The sequence below is a fragment of the Physeter macrocephalus genome, chromosome 4, assembly GCF_002837175.3.
Source record: "Physeter macrocephalus isolate SW-GA chromosome 4, ASM283717v5, whole genome shotgun sequence".
In the NCBI taxonomy this organism is placed as follows: Eukaryota; Metazoa; Chordata; class Mammalia; order Artiodactyla; family Physeteridae; genus Physeter; species Physeter macrocephalus.
Window position 1 is genome coordinate 9377535 of NC_041217.1, and position 12038 is coordinate 9389572.

At 38.3% G+C, this 12038-nt stretch overlaps 1 long non-coding RNA gene across 8 annotated transcripts in view; it reads left to right on the forward strand.

Annotated features, from left to right (window-relative positions):
• Positions 1–11238, forward strand: part of LOC112066691 (uncharacterized) — a 330402-nt gene extending 319164 nt beyond the window's left edge. For 6 of the 8 annotated variants that reach the window (XR_008617015.1, XR_008617011.1, XR_008617012.1 and 3 more), the window contains one exon: positions 8857–9387. This is a non-coding gene — a long non-coding RNA (uncharacterized lncRNA). Of the gene's footprint in view, positions 1–8856; positions 9388–11064 lie in introns of those variants that run through there. The other 2 variants (XR_003679301.1, XR_003679303.1) reach the window with 2 other exon arrangements.
• Positions 11239–12038: the final 800 nt, after the last annotated feature.

Sequence of the window (12038 nt, forward strand, 5' to 3'; positions counted from 1 at the left end):
CGGCCCGAGCCTGTGCTCCGCAGCGGGAGAGGCCACAGCGGTGAGAGGCCCGCGTACCACAAAAAAAACAGAAACAAACAAAAAAAACAGGTAAACAAGTCTTCATCATAGTAATGTAGAGAAGGAAGAAAAATTAGAGATAATCTACTACAACTTCACTTATGGATGAAGAGACATGTTCCAGATAAATAACTTGTCCAAGTTCATACAACTAATTGTGGACCTGGCCTGGAGTCTAAATTCTATATTTTTTATAAACAACTCAGAACCAAATTCTATGTTGGATTTTGATTAAAAAAAAAAAAAAGTTCTTTCTGAGAAATGTTGCTGAGGATGTATCTTTCCCTTTCCATTCCTATGTTACCAACGCTTACTACCTCATGTGAATGATCACATTTGTTTCTTGCTATTCTACTTGCCAGATCTCTACTGCCTCTAACTCTCGTCCTGCACCCAGTAAATTACTGTTCCTCCAGATATTGACAAGGCTTCCGTCATCACCTCTCAGAGCTTTGCTCACACACCACCTTTTTAGTGAAGCTCTCCCTGGCCACCTAATTTAAAGCAAGGACCCCCCTACTCATAATTTCTAGCGACTTTCCCTGCCTTATGCTTCTCCTTAGTATTTTTCAACATATAGCATATTATATATTTTTATATATTTTATTTATTGTCTGTCTCCATATAATATATATATTTTTACATATTTTTTAACTGCTAGGACAGATAAGGCAATCAATAAATATTTTTTAAATGTTTATGTAATATTTAAGAAGCAAAATCTTACATCAGTAAGCACTGGACTAGAAACCTACGGATACTCATCCTGGTTACAGTGCCTCTTTGTGTGTAAATCCATACTGAGTTTTTTTACTTCTATAAACATGTCCTCATCTGGCCCATATTCATTTCCCATACATGTACTGGGTGCTTAAATCTTTTATGTATACTGATATTATTTCATTCGATCTTCAGGTGTATGCAAGAATGATATGTGTACTTAACGTTATAGGAATTTACTCAATATATGGAATGGCCTCTATTGGACTGAGGATGAAATAGTACTTTAAAAATGTACCTTTCTTGGGCTTCCCTGGTGGCGCAGTGGTTGCGTGTCCGCCTGCTGATGCTAGGGGAGCCGGGTTCGCGCCCCGGTCTGGGAGGATCCCGCGTGCCGCGGAGCGCTTGGGCCCGTGAGCCATGGCCGCTGGGCTTGCGCGTCCGGAGCCTGTGCTCCGCAGCGGGAGAGGCCACGGGAGGGGGAGGCCCGCATACCACAAAAAAAAAAAAAAAAAAAAAATGTACCTTTCTTTAGAAACTGAAAACAGAAATCTCAATTAGGAGTAATTATTAACATATAGAATCAATATTATATAGAGTAATGATTTATCCTAATTTTTAAAGTCAGAGAGATAAACGTTTATGCCTAAGAATTTAGAGGATAAAGCCAAAGTATTTTTTTAATTCCTGATTTTGTGTACTTGCCATTTCTACATTTCTTCTTCCTTCTTCTTGTACTTGTCTGCTTTTTTCTCTTCATTTTCCTCTTCTTCCTCCTTTACCATCTCCCTGTTTTCCTCCTGTTCCATAGATTATTTTATTTTACTTTTTCTTTTGGCCATGACGCGTGGCTTGCGGGATCTTAGTTCCTGGACCAGGGATCAAACCCGCGCTCCCTGCAGTGGAAGCGCTGAGTCTTAAACCACTGGATCGCCAGAGAAGTCCCTATTTTATTTTACTTTTTAAGATAAATACTTATTCTCTCCCCAGGAAAAAATTTTCACAATGAATTAAATGCCTCTAGAGATCTGAGATCAAACTGATGGATCTATTCAATGGTAAAGGATGGGATAACCCTGGGTGGATGGAGGGAATTAACTTTTTTCCTGGGCAAAACCAAAACAAAATAGCTGATTATTCATCAATCCAATTACCAAATGTATATATTCAGGCTGTCTTAAGTCTTTTGGTATCTTAAGACACCAAAAAATATTAAAACTTGATCTTAGCCTGTAAGGAATTAATAACATATGGATATAATTAATATGTTAAACTTTAACCACAATTGATTTAAAATAACGAGATTAATTATAACTTTCACTCAAGTGCAAGTTCACTGCTTGACGCAAGTATTGACTTCAGTGAACCTGCTCAGGCTGCAGTGATCACAGTGCTGAAGTTGGGTGTCTAAGCGCAGTATCACCTTGCCTTTGTGACCTGAGGGGTCCCCCAAATGGTTAAACGATTCCCCAAAACTTCTTAAGAACAGGAGTAGGGACTCCTCAGGCCCTCCTCTGATCTTACTAGTCCCGTGTCCCCTATGAACCTAGAAAAATGACTGTTCAAAGTTGTGTAACTAGTAAGTCCTGTGTCCTTCACACTCCTTTTGAGCTTCTGTCTACAGGTGTACTGAGTGTTGACTCCGGAACAGATATGGGCAAGTCTTATTCTCACTTGGGCAGGAGCGTCAGTTACCACAAAGGAGTCAGGTCCCTCTATCTATATGGACAAGCAGTGGTGAGCTTCCAGTAGGTAGAGTGAGCAGATATCTACGTGGTGGGATTTCAGGGTTGCCAAGGAAAGTATGCCACCCAGGAAAGTTCCACTGTGCTTTAAGTTCCACTGTTCACATCACTTTCCTTGCCATGAGTCCTTGCCTTGTTAAGTTGCACACTTTTTATGGGAATACTAGCGTCCTCGCATCTTACCTATCACAGGAGGTTATGGTAACAAACCAGAAATTTCTATCTTGCCCAAAATAACTCATGGAAATATAATCAAATGAGCAAGTTTTGGAGAGCCTAAGAAAAGGAAGTGGATTATCTTTTTTACTTTTCACCTCAAATCATTCATCCCTTTTAAAAAAATTTTTTATTGGAGTATCGTTGATGTACAGTGTTGTGTTAGTTTCAGATGTACAGCAAAGTGAATCGGTTATACATATACATGTATCCGCTCTTTGTTTGCTCTTCTCCTTCTGACAATGTGGCATCACTATTTGCAGTTACTCTTGTCCTTCCTCCAGAGTGATCTCAAAATTTGCCCTCTTATATCCTAGCCAAAGAGTCAGTAAGCTGTGAAGGAAACAGCCCTGAGGAAAACTGATTGCCTTTAGGTACAGAAAAGGGAGTTCATTTTGATGGTAAAACTCAGTGTCCAGAGGGATCTGCATTAACAGTCCTCGGATGGTAGTTAAAGAAGGACGGTCCAAGATGTGGTCTGTGTGTGTGTGTGTGTGTGCGCGCGCGCGCGTGTGTGTGTGTTAGGTGTGTGGGGGAGGGAGGAAATGTGTGGGATCTAAAAGGATAAGAGTTAGGAAATAGTGGAGCTTGATTTGTGGAACCTCAGGAAGGCTGCCAGTAGCATTTATGTTGTTAGAGAGAAACTCTGGGACAGAATTGGTCCTGGAATTTGGGGCTACAGGTATTTCAGCTCTGGTCAGGAAAAGAAATGCAAACACTGGTTGGGATATTACAGCTGATGCTAAGTCAAAAACGGACATATTTAGCTACAAAGTTTCAATGACTTAATTGTTTTTTAAAATTCATATTTGAAATACATTTGAAATAAATTTATGCATATACATAGTTGAAATTTGATGCAATATGTAATTTTTCACATGTTGTTTTTTAAAGGTATATAATTTACACAGGATGAAATGCATGGATCTTGACCATTCAGTTCTCTGAGTTTTGACAAAGGTACACACCCATGCAACACCACCCAAAACAAGATGTGGCACAGTTCCATCACTCCAGAAAGTTGTCTCCTATTTCCAGCCAATACACATCCACACCCCCCTTCCCCAGACAACCATTTACTTATTTCTGTCATCATAGGTTAGTTTTATCTGTTCTTGGACTTCGTATAAATGAAATGATAGAGTATGTATTATTTTGTATCTGGCTTTTTAAACTCAACGCAGTGTTTATGAGATTTATGCATGTTGATTGTATGAGTAGTCTGTTCCTTTTTACTACTGAGTAGTTTTCCATTGCATGACTGTATTAGTCATAGAAAGAAATAGAATACGTATCTATGTTATCTCTCTCTATGTATCTCAGGGTTCTCCAGAGAATAGAATCAATACATATAAAGAGATTTATTTTAAAGAAGTGGCTCATGCGATTGTGGGGAACTAGGCTATGACCCAGATTTTTCTTGAAATACCCAATAAATGTTTATTGTGTACAATATATTATGGACAAAATGTTGTAGAGATGGTACTTTCCTATCTTCTTCTAAAGAGCATTAATTATTGTTTTAGCAGGCAGTTCAATTACTCGCTGAGAAGTTTGAACTTATGGAGGCTTGATTTTAGGCTTTATGAGGGCAAGTACATTTTGGTTTTTCCCTGTTTCTGGGACAAGTTTCTTGGTCTTGGGATATTGTCTTTACTCCTAAGACGTGGCACTTTGTGATGCCAGTGAAAACTCTGAGGTGGTTACAAGCCCCTCTTCAGATGAATTAAAACTCCAAACTCTGTTTCCTGTTCTGTGGGCAGCAGTTAGAATCTCTGGTCCACCATCTGAGCTGCCCTACTTTGGATTTCCACTGTGCTTCTGGGCCAAGCCCCATATACCGCAGATGAGGGCTCAGCCAAGGGTCTGAGTGAAGTTTTCGTCGTATTTTGAGGCTGTTTCCTCTGTGGCTCCCTCCTTCCTGGTATGTCTCTCGTTAATTTCTAGCTACTTTGGCAGATCTGAATTACATTCCCTGACATCTCAACCTAACGAGACCGTAGCTTTCTACTTGAGCGTCTGGCTGTCTTCACTCCGTAGAATGTTTCTGAGATGCATCCAGGCTGTGTGTGTGAATAGTCTGCTCCTTTTTATGACTGAGTAGTTTCCCATTGTACGACTGTATCTGTATCTGTATCCATATTGATGTCACCTATTTATTTTAAGGAATTGGCCTTCTGCTTGAGTTCTGCCCACTCTGCGGTAAACATTCCAGGAAGTGCCCTAACACAGAAAGCCCGTAAGCATGGATGTCACCCAGTGCGCTTCCTTTTTCTCAAGGGTAGACTCCTCACCTGTTTTCTACCTGCTTTTTTTTTGTTGTTGTACACTGATGCCTTCACATTTTTGTTTATAAAAATGTCTCTTTTGAGTTTATGCTTGTTATCTGTAGGAGGATCAGTCCCACGCAGGTCACTGCACCATTAGGTTTCCAGAACTGGAACTTTTCTCTGTGTGCTTTTAAGGTATACTCTTTTTCTCTGGTCTTCAACCGTTTGACTAAGATGTGAGTAGGTGTGAGTTTTCAGAATTACTCTGCTTAGGGTTTGCTAAGATGTTTAGTCTGTGGGTCAGTCTTTCATCAATTTTTGAAAAATTCTGGCCATCAGCTCTTCTGGATGAGTTACTTCTCTATTTGTTTGTTTGTTTGTTTTGTTGTTGTTGTGTTTTTCAATTTTCTCTCTTCTCTCCTTGTGAAACTTCAATTATATCTATGTCAGAAAGTTTGGTATCACCACATAGATCTTGGATATTCTGTTCTTTTTCTTCTTTTTTTTTTCCTTTTTGTGCATCAGTTTGGATAATTTTAATTGATCTGTATTCAAGCAAATGGCTTTTTAAAATCTGCTGTGTCCAGTTTTCTGATTAGCCATTGGATAAACTTTTTGTCTGATATTACATTTTTTTATTTCTAGCATTTATATGTGTTTCTTTTTTGATAGTTTCCATCTTTTTGCTGTAATTCATCATCTGTTTTCATATGTTGAATGCCATTTCCGTTAGATTCTTTTTTTTGCGGTACGCGGGCCTCTCACTGTTGTGGCCTCTCCCATTGCGGAGCACAGGCTCCGGACACGCAGGCTCAGCAGCCATGGCTCACGGGCCCAGCCGCTCCGTGGCATGTGGGATCCTCCCGGACCGGGGCACGAACCCGTCTCCCCTGCATCGGCAGGCCGACTCCCAACCACTGCGCCACCAGGGAAGCCCCCGTTAGATTCTTTATAATATTTATTGTAATATTTTAAAGTCCCTGTGATAATTTCAACATGCCATCTGTGGGCTTCTCTCTCTTGACTATGTATTGTTTTAAACAGATCATTTCTTCTCACTTAGGATGTCTCAAAATTCTGGATTTTATGATGGGATTGTGAGTAAAAGAACAGTAAAGACTGAAGTAATATTATTTACTACCCCCCTCCCCCAAATCAAGCATCTTTTTTTCTGTCAAGCCTCTAGACTGGGTGGCTAAGTCAGTATAATCTGGTTAAAGTCAGCTGTCTCTACTCTGCTGTAGCTTCAGTAAGTTTTAGATCACCACTGGCTTCAAATGTTTTGAAGGTTGGATCGGGACTTTCCCTTTGATAGGCCTTGGATCTGAGCAAGACCTCAAGGCTCTCGTGTGCTTTCTAGCTGGGTTGTTCTCTGCGCTCCGGCTGCTAGATTTTTAATTGCTCAGGGTGCCCTTTACTTATTTATTCACGCTCTTAGTTTTCTGACCCTTGGGAGATCTCTCTTCCTCTCCCTGCCTCACCATCAAACTTCAGTAGTGATTGCTTGCGTCCATTGAGAGCCTGAAGTGCCTCAGATGGGCTTTTCTTGCCACGTCCCCAGTCCTCAGCAGGCTGCTTCTCTTAGGAAGGCCCTGTGTGCCTTGCCCTCCACAGCTGTACGTCCGTGTGCAGGAAGGTCTGGGGGGAAATGGCGGGTGGGAGCAGACTTGCTCTGAGGCTGGGGCTCCTGGGATTCTAATTTATGACGCCAGCCCTCACACGGTCACTGAGAGGTAATTAAGAGTTTGGGTAGTTTCTTCTTACTCTAATCTATGGTAGTTTCCTCCTTTTCCTACACCATCCCTTCATGGAGGAAAGCAGTTTGGCACACTTCTCTACCAGGAAGGGCTCAACACTTTTTGGAATTTGTTCCTTTAAGCTTCTTTCGTCAACTCTCTGATTATTTTTAACTATGTTTTTGTAGCTTATGCAACATATTCTCATTAGGGCTGGTCTCCTGTGACTTTTTACACGCTTCCTTACAGCACAAGGCCCAGTTCAACTTAATGTCCACTACAAAATAATTTAATAAATGCTCTTACTTGAGTGGAGTTAAGGTAAAGATTGTTTTAAATCTATAAAAGATGAAGGTTAATTTTACTGAAGTTCTTTATGGTCAGGGAACATAATTTTGAAAAATCCATGGCCTAGTACAGAATTAAAAATTTGTTTTGATAGAGAGAAAAGGATGATAAGAACAGATTACTAAAACTTGTAAAACCAACAATGGTATTCTTTTTTTTAAATAAATATTTATATTTAATCCCATTAAATAAGAATATATATTAAAACATGCATATATATGCATATGTATACATATACACTTATATATGCATATGTATACATATACTTATATATGCATATGTATACATATACACTATATATGCATATGTATACATATACACTTATATATGCATATGTATACATATACACTTATATATGCATATGTATACATATACACTTATATATGCATATGTATACATATACACTTATATATGCATATGTATACATATACACTTATATATGCATATGTATACATATACACTTATATATGCATATGTATACATATACACTTATATATGCATATGTATACATATACACTTATATATGCATATGTATACATATACACTTATATATGCATATGTATACATATACACTTATATATGCATATGTATACATATACACTTATATATGCATATGTATACATATACACTTATATATGCATATGTATACATATACACTTATATATGCATATGTATACATATACACTTATATATGCGCCCAGCCGCCCCGCGGCATGTGGGATCTTCCCGGACCGGGGCACGAACCCGCGTCCCCTGCATCGGCAGGCGGATTCTCGACCACTGTGCCACCAGGGAAGCCCCAACACGATGTATTTTAGTTGACGTATACGGACAGATATCATTCCATTATGCATTTTCCTAACCAGTTATTTTCTCCAGAAGGCATCCCTAAGTATGGTGTGTTAAGCAAAATTTAAAAGAAATTCTCAGTTATTTTATTTTTCCAGAGTATCACTTAAGCTCACCCAATTCTGTTCCGTATTGTTACCATTTCCCCCGTTTCTCAAATGTCTGACACCCTGCACCAGCTAATGCATTTCCTTCCACCAGTATGCCAAACTGGTGAAAATGTTATCAATTACACTGCCACCTTGTGCCAGAGTCCACCTGAGCGCCACTTGCCATCCATGAAGAGGTTCTCATTGCCAACTGAGGAACAAGAGATTCAGCTCTAAAATCCTATCTTAGTATTTACTTTCCTAGACAACACATGGCAGTCATCGCTTGCAATAGGTTGGGTCTCTTGGGAAGCAAACCCTGTGATGGAGATTAGCATCCACGGTACTTATTAGGTGGTGCTCTTGGGAGAAGTATGGACAGGGGTGAAGAGGCAGAAGCTGGCCTGTGATCAGTCTCAACAGTGCCTTCAACAAAGGCTTTATTTCCACCATGGGCTTCGGCAGCCTGGTGACCTTATGGATTGTCCTAAGTTGAAACAGCAGATATCCTGGAAAAACAGCATGAAATAAACTCCACACAGAAACAACAGAATACATCACGCATAATCCTTTCCCTTTTCTTAAATCAGTTTTTTGAACCTTCTGGTAACTATCAAAGGTAACCAACGAGCACGTGCTATTTTTTTTGTATAATTACTAACTCATGATCTTATGTATGTATAAGATCTGTTTCAGGCCTTTCCAGTCATTTCCATTGATGCTTAAACTGTTCCACAAATTAGCCAGTGGGAGCGGCTCTAATGGTTTCCTCTGTCTCTTTTCTTTGACATCTATAATCGTTGATAGCTTTCTTGCTTTTCAGCACAAGATGCCAGAGATCTATTCAACATATTTTCCACTCAGACCTGGAATCAATCAGTTTCACAAGGAGGAAAATTAAGTTCTGAGACCAGAATCGAAGCCCCAGAAGTGGTCACTGCTACCGATTTGTTTTTGCTTCTGGAACTGCTCAGTGAACAGGTATTTACATAATATGTATTTTTTAAAAAGATAAATAAATGAAGGTAGGTGTCTTTGTCAGCCCAGGCTGCTATAACAAATACCATAGACTGAATGGCTTAAACAACAACATTTATTTCTCACAGTCTTGGAGGCTGGGAAGTCCAAGATCAAGGTGCCAGCAGATTTGGTGTCTGGTGTGAGCCCGCCTCCTGGCTTGTAGCTAGCTGCCATCTTGCTGTAACCGCACATGAAAGAGAAAGAGGTCATTTCTCTCCTGTCTCTTCTTTTGAGGGCTCTCTCGTGACCTAATTACCTCCCAAAAGCTCCGCCTCTAAATATATCACACAGGAAATTAGGCCTTCAACAAATGAATTTGGGGGGGGAAACAAACATTCAGTCCGTAACAATGAGAATGTGTATTTTTTAGAATAAGAAAAAAATTGTGTATCCAAAATGATATTTCTATTTCAAATGTATGATTACTGTGTATTAATTTATTTGGTTTTATGCTTTTCTTTCCATATTTTCTTATATTGAAAATCTTGGTGACATGACATACACCTAATTACTCGTTTGATTTATCCTAAACCATACACATATAATAATTTCAAAATAATAATACCAATGTCTTTAATAATAAACCTACTGAATGCAGCCTGTGATTTATTTGTGGTAATTTTTATCCTTAGGATATATCTCACTAGCGATGGACTGTAAAAATATTGCATTTTAATTATTCTTTTCCATGTGTTTATGTCAACAATTTGTTATGCAATTAGATTCTTTTTTTTTTCTCATTTTTAGGAATTGCTTAGCTTTTTATTTCTGAAATAATTATACTTTTTGATTACATAAGGCTTTTACAGGGTTCCCAAGTAAATATATATTTGGACATTCAGTTCCTTTTTCTGTTTCTTGCCCCATGGTAACCATTTTTAAATAGTTTTTGTTTATCTTTCTACTGCTTCAAAACACAAGTAAATTTATACTTCTATTCCCTATCTGAAAGCACTTTTTTAATGTGAAAATTAGAAGGACTTTAAAACAGTCATATATTTGCATGACCTGGTCCTGTAGTTAGACAACTATATCAGATAGAAGATTGCTTTATTTTGTACTAATACAGACTCAGAGAATAGGACTTCTAATTAGAAAAAGCAAGTATTATCAATCTGTAAGGAAATGTATTGGAATATTATAATAAAAATAGAATATGTACTCATATTCATGTAGTGCTTTTCAGTTTATATAGCAATTTCACTATGAATTTATTAATTTGATTTTCACAATAATCTTACGACTTTATCTCCACTTTACAAATCGGAAACTAAGGCCTGGGGAAAACAATGCTTTGTCCAAGGCCTTGCCAGTTACTTGTCAGCTAATTACTGACCGAGGTAGGGGAAGAATTCAGCCTGTCTGCCTCCAATCCATATTGTAATGACGCTGCCTCTCAAATCACTTGCAAATATATATGGAACACTTGTGTCTTAGGCTGTGTCTTCTGTAGTTGTCGTAAGTTACTCCAAGTAAGTTTTCGAAGTAGGAAACCCTCTATTCCCTTTTTGAAGGTTCACAATACAAAATAACATTGTCAAGTCTCTGGAAATGTCTGTATTTTTTGAAATCTGTGTTATGTTGCATTTTTAAATGTTTCCTGATTTCACAAGACCACAGAACACCCCCCTTGGGCACGGCCCCCCCCACCCCGGCTCCGGACTTGGCCTGAAAAGGTGTCAAAACAGTAAGACTTGTTATTGTTAAAAGCGTGGGTGAATGCACTTCGTGGCAGCTTCAATAAGCAGTTATTTTCTTGACATAAACCATGCTTGAGAATTACATTTGGTTTAGATGGACATCAGTGATGTGTCAGAAGCCAAATTTTGAAGATCAATTGTGTTGTAATTTGATTCAGTCAATCCTTTAGCAACTTAACCAGGCCCTAATTTAAAAAAAAAAAAAAAAACATTTACTGGTAATATTTTCCTCATAGAAAATTCACCCATATTTAGTTAACAGACTAACAGGAAAATCCACAGCAGTTTAGAGTTGCTTTGTGTGTTCCTAGCAACGAGAAACCATGACAGAGCACGGCCTCAGCCGGAGTCTTCTGCATTTTCTCATCTGCAATGCGGTAAGTTGATGTGGAGATAAATGAGTCTGAGATACAAAGACGTATTTACCCCTGGAAAATACGCTCTGCACTAAAACAGAGGTGAGTACAGATGCAAACAGAACAGAACGCGTGGAGCTATAAAGCCTTGAGTTTTCAGGAAATTTATGTACAAAGTAATAAAGAATGAGTACTACAATTACTTGATACAACAGGATATTCTTTATTGTCTCAACTTTTTGTTATTTTTATTATGATTATTTCAGGTCAAGTGACCTATTTTTTTAAGAATACAGAAAACGCTGTTTTGAAAAAAGAGGAGGCACTTTAAAACTTGGATTTTTTTCTCCATTATTATTATTTTTTTTTTCCAAGTATCACAATGTTTATTGACAGATACAAGTATATAAAATCAGGGCATGAACGTGTCTTGATAAATTAAGTAGACTTAATTTCAATACTATAATAAGAGGGACCAATTCAAATTCTCACCATTTGTTTCACACCCACAAAGACCACTTCAAGGACATTTACAATCTCTCAAAACTGATCAGTTTTGTGCAAGTAAACCCTGTTTCTTTTAAAAAGACTTGTGCACGTGCCCAGGCTTAAGGATATTAAAATCTAGCACATAAAGCCCATTACTAGAGGTAGAAATACAGGCAATATACTGTTACGGCAACAACCATCAATTACAGTTAAGAATTTTTCTGTAACAACCAAATGGATAATCAAATATTGCAACAACTCAAGTATTACTGAGCAAAGTGCATTTCTACAGTATTCAGTGTTGCTATTCAGTTTTCTAACTTAAAACAGCCTACGATAACTGTCAGCAAAGAAGGTCCCTGCAATAGACTGCCTCTGCTTGAGAACTTATGATGTAATTATTGCATGCTGCTAATATACTATCTAAACATTAAAGATAC